The 5,456-nt window shown below is 40.9% G+C and overlaps 1 pseudogene; it reads left to right on the forward strand.

The window, feature by feature from the left end:
- The first annotated feature begins 1,681 nt into the window (after positions 1-1,681).
- LOC141577404 (eukaryotic translation initiation factor 1 pseudogene) lies at positions 1,682-2,029 on the forward strand (annotated as a pseudogene).
- Positions 2,030-5,456: the final 3,427 nt, after the last annotated feature.

Below are 5,456 nucleotides of genomic sequence, written 5' to 3' on the forward strand. Positions count from 1 at the left end.
CTGGCTGGCTCAACTTAATTTTTATCCCAAATTCATCAATTATGTTGTCACTATTTCAAGGATAGTTCACTAACATAAGTCCCTCAATATGAGAACAATAAACCAGCGGGGAGGAGGCTCCCCGCAACAGAGGAGATCACAGTGGACACAAATGCCCATTACACCAGCAAGGGTGAGGGACAACATGAAAACAAACTCTGCTGCCTTGGTTCTGAGGAAGAAAGAAGGACTCGTGATTATTACCATGAAAAAGACAACTCTTGCATTAGATCTTAGAGGGTAAGAGACACAGCACAAAACAGGGGAGTTGTAGAGGCTTCCATGGCAGAAACATTGCAAAAGAGTAGGACAGAAAAGTTGAAGATGAAGTGAGTCATCTCAGTTCTGTCATCACTGCTTTCCTTCATGGAACAATGTGCATCCCTGTGTTCACCACATACCTCTGAAAAGAAGCACAAATTACCTTTAATGAACACATGTTAAACGGTGTAAACATGTAATTGGGAAAAACACCATCATCGCATGGCTCTTCAATGATATTAAAATCCTTTAGACTGCACACACTCAAAGATAGTACAATGGTAGCCCTCCTTACAATCTTTAGTTAGCTAGCTGTCAGAAAAATAAAGAAATCTATTTATTATGCAAGTTTAATTCATTAAAAATTCATCTCAAGTGACAGTCAGGATTGAGCACAGTAGAATGCTAATAATCTTTAAAGGTAATACCTTCGGATAATGACTGTCACTGTCAGGTCTGGCCTGGATGTTGGGCTCCACTGCCCTGCACTTCCCATAACCAAAACATCTGGCTGCAGCCTGTGGGATATCACTTACACCAAATCTCTGTGACTTAAAACGGAGGTGGCCACGTGGGTAATGAGACCTGGATGGTTCCCATTCTGATAACTGAGCTTTTGCCTGTCAGTCTCAAAATCTGGCCTCCACATAGGACCCGGGCTTCTGAGAGGAGGGGCCTGCTTTCCACCTGTGCATCTTCTCCCCAGGAGCAAGTCACAGTACCTCCGTCAGCCCCATCATTGGTACTATTTTAAACATGAGAAAACCTCCCTCTCAGGGACTGTGGTGAAGATTAAATGAGATGTAATGCACTAGGTAAACCCCTACTGTCCTTCCTCCTCTTCCTAGGCATTTACTGGAGAAGGCCAAATATTATATTTATCATCCCAAGGATGTAGGTCACTTGGTGACAGATCTGTTCAGCCATCTGTTATAGCATTTAGAAGCTCCAAATAAACAACCAATGCAGGGCACATCCCAGGCAAATGCACTACAGCTCTCACGTGATGTTGGATGACCCTCTGAATGGTAACAAGATTCCCCAAGAGGATTTAAGAGCATGCAGACATTTCTGTGGAGCTAGTTACAAAAATGTCTATATGAACCACAGATTTGCCTTATCTGGCTGTTTTGTACTATTTTACTCCACTGTATACACACCCAGTGGCTAATTATGTAAACTCTGGTGCCTATTAACTGACGGAGTGACCTTTAGCAAGTTACTTATTCTCTCTGAATCTCAGGCAGCTCATTTGAAAATACAATTATAGCCTATATCTCAAAGAATGTTTGAAGACAAAATGAGATGATGGATCTAAAGCAGCAGTTCTCAAGCATTTTTGGCCCCAAACTCCTTTAACCCTTAAAAATTACTGGGAATCGTATCGTATGTCCGCTGTCCAGAAACTCCACTCTTTCGACCCCTTTGCTGATGCAAGTAAGGGTGATGTTGTCTTCCTGCTGGCACTGAGGATTATATCCATATAAAAATTCAACAGAGAAATGGCAGGAAAACCCTTACTGTTGTCTAAGGGATCTCTGGTGATTACGATAAAAAGAAACTAATGAAGGCGTTTAAGAAGAAATTTGCCAGCAATGGTACTGTAATCGAGCACCCAGAATACGGAGAAGTGATTCAGCTACAGGGTGACCAGCGCAGGAACATAGGTCAGTTCCTGCTAGAGACTGGACTGGCTAAGGTCGACCAGCTGAAGGTTCATGGATTTTAAGTGCTTTTGGCTCAATGAAACTTAAGTGAGGATTTCCTTGCAATGAGTGGAATTTCCCTTCTGTCCCTTGTCACAAGCTTAAAAACCTCAGAGCTTGTATCATGTAACCATTTGGGGTCTGCTTTTAACTTGGACTGGTGTAACTCCTTCATGCAATAAACTGAAAAGAGCCAAGAAAATAAGCAATAATAAACCCACTACATGTTAACACAAATGATACATTTTAATTAAAATAAGTCTATTAAAAAAAGTTTAGAGAGTAGGATTGTATATTTCACTGATGTCTTTGATGCCTCAAAGACAGCTGGATTCTCTTGTATACCTCTGTGTGTGATCTGTTGACATGTGGGTGAAGTACGTGAAGGGAAGTTAGCCCCACACAGATACGTAGTTGGAAAAGAGAAGAATGCTCTTAAAGTCTTTTCTAAAGGTTATTATGGGTATGTTCTTTTGATATTCCACCCAAGCTCAACAAGTGGTAGTTTATGAGAAGACCAGTTGCAGTCAGGAATCTTAAACCACATCAGTGAGCATTCTGTACTGTGTGATACTCAGGGTCATTGTCTGCCTTGCACTTGGAACGCATCATTCACCTGGTGAGGACTTTAAGCATCGTGTGTGAGTTGGCTGGAAAATTTTGGCTTACTGAGTTGTGCAGGTCTTCCAAATACTGACACATTCTGTCATAGGATATCCAACAGCAAACAAACAAAATCGCATTTGTTGTACGCACACCTATTGGATAGGAAGTCTTTAAGTGTCAGAAAGCTGTCAAGCTCATGATGGCAAACACAAGTCTTCAGTATTCTAATTTTCACTTGAAAGTTCAGTTTTCATCAGTGGCCACAAATACCGTTAGTTGTTTTTCTTAAAGTGACAGGTTCACTTTGTTCATTTTGAAGAGAGTATCTGCCACATACCCACTCCTGAAAACCATTGTTTGTGTTCTGGCTATTCACTCAGGTAAAAATGTCCTGTGAAAGAGGTGGCACATACAACTTGCACCTCAAATAACCACACGAGTGCTTTTCCTTGAGACAGCTGTAATCCGGAATTCGGTAGATGGCAGATGGACTTTATGTGTACTTCCCATTTAATCATATAGTATATTAAAAAGATGGGCGCTCAAGAGGTAAAATTTAAGAAACCTAATCATGTGTACTGCTTCATTACAAACAATCTTAAGTGAGGCTGGCTTTTATTTGTAACTTTTTTCTTACAAGTGCATGGCTGTGAAGAGTAATGTTATTAGGGTACATTTTTATTTTGGAGCCAGTGCCTTGATTCATGCTAAGGTTCCATCCGTTTTTCCCTGAGTAACCTTTTTTTTTTTTTTTAAATTGAAGCACAGTCAGTTATAATGTGTCAGTTTCTGGTATACAGCGCAATGTCCCAGTCATGCATATACATACATACATTCCTTTTCATATTCTTTTTCATTAAAGGTTATTATGAGATATTGAATATAATTCCCTGTGCTATACAGAAGAAAATTTTTAAATCTATTTTTATATATGTTGGCTATCCCTGATTAATCTTACACCATCAGTACAAATGCCAGCACAATAAAGAAGAACATGTAACTTAGCATTATTATGAAAGTAGTTTTGACTTTGTAGAATCCTTGAAACTATCTTGAGGCTCCTAGAGGTCCTTGTACCAGACTTTAAACAGCTAATACCTGCTTTAGATATTATTACCTGGCCTAATACAGAGTAGGCCCTCAGTAAGGAACATCAATTCCATTAAAAAGTAAATATTTTGTGAAGTGAGTATGTGTGTGTGCCTGTGTGTCAGCCTGTGGTGTGGAGGGTTGAGCTCATGGCATACTCTCATCACGGGTCTAGGTGAAAGGCCCTCTCTCCAAGCTTCTGTGTTTCAGTAACTTTAACCTCTTCCTTTTGTTCCCCTGGCCCTAGGACTGGTAGTTGCTCCCTGTAGTTACACTTTTTGTGGTAACAAAACTACTCCCTTTGTGCCTTTTCAGGTAACCTGCTCTTGGTGTGAAAATAAACAAAAATTTCCCAGATGAGAACAAATGGAGGCTATTTACTCAATCATCCACTGTCACTTGCATTTTACAGCGTCTTGAAGACAGAAAGGTGAGTAGGAAAGCATTACAGTGAAAAACAAAAGGAGGGCTTTGGGCGTGCTGTGATTGGAGGTTGTCTGCACGAAGAAGCTGGAAGTGGGCCAGCTAGAAGTAGGGATCTTATGTGGTTGATTTTGAGGGCAATTTCCCTTTCTCTGGTTGGTCCTGAGTTGGAAGCAGGGCCAAAAGTATGGAAGCTGGTTGTCACTGAACAACCCCTGACTATACTTGGTTGATTGCTGTAGAAGTTGTGGCATCAGTTTCATTGTCATATATGGTTTGGCTGTTGTCTCCTTGTGTATTCAACTGCTCACTGGTTAACAATTCTTTATATTAAGTTCTCTCTTTTAAAATAACTGCTATGTTCACTGTTGCCTACTTGGACACTGGTAAAATTACTAAGCTGTGTGTCCAAAGTTAATGAGTCTACATATAGTTAACCTTAAAAAGTTGCTTACAATATAGTAAAATGACTGAGTAAACTGCTGGATAACTATTTAAATGATTAAAATCCACCATAAAGTTCTCCATAAAGATAAAATTGTTAGAAAAGATGAAGGAAGGTACAATGCTAGGGTGATAGAAAAGAGCAAGAATGTCCACTCCAAAACGCATCTTTTTGGCATGAGGATTAATGTAGGCTGATTATTTTTAAGAAACAGAAGAGTCAGGAAGTTTTTCTTGTTACCTTCCCCTTACTGCCCAAAAGAGTTTAGGTAAGAGGTCTGTTCTGGAAATAGAGCTATCACCAGACACATATCCAAAGTATCCTGGCTAGGTCTGGTGGGGGAGACTTGGCCGGGCCTGGAGAGCAGAGTGTTGTGTGCCCCACTGTCTCTGCAGGGCTCAGCAAACATTTGTTTAACAAACATTTACTTTTCCATCTCTGTGTGCATTGCCTTCCTCCCCTTTGTAGTTCCAGACCACTACCCACAACATCCTCTTTTGTCTTTAGATGAAGATGTATTTAAGGTGAGGGTCTCAGCCATTGTGACAAGTTACTCAGCGTTCCTGGGTCTCTCATGTGCTATTGAACTTGTTTGTTTTTCTCCTATTAATCCATCTCCTGCCGGTTTAATTCACGACCAGCCAGAAGAACCTAGAAGGGGAGAGGAAAATTTCTTTCTCCCTGACAGTGGCCAATTCAGGTTTGCCAGGGAGTAAGGAGTTTCTGGAGTGCATGATGTCCAGTGCTAACACTGGGACAGTCCAAGTGAACTGGGGCAACTGGCTGCCCAACGACAGTGCTCAAAGCTGTGCTTCATTAACAAACATTCCTCATTTTCCCCCGCCCAAACAAGACAATATACTCCAACCAGTAAGAGCAGCATTCTG

This window comes from Camelus bactrianus, chromosome 4, assembly GCF_048773025.1.
Source record: "Camelus bactrianus isolate YW-2024 breed Bactrian camel chromosome 4, ASM4877302v1, whole genome shotgun sequence".
NCBI classification, from domain to species: domain Eukaryota; kingdom Metazoa; phylum Chordata; class Mammalia; order Artiodactyla; family Camelidae; genus Camelus; species Camelus bactrianus.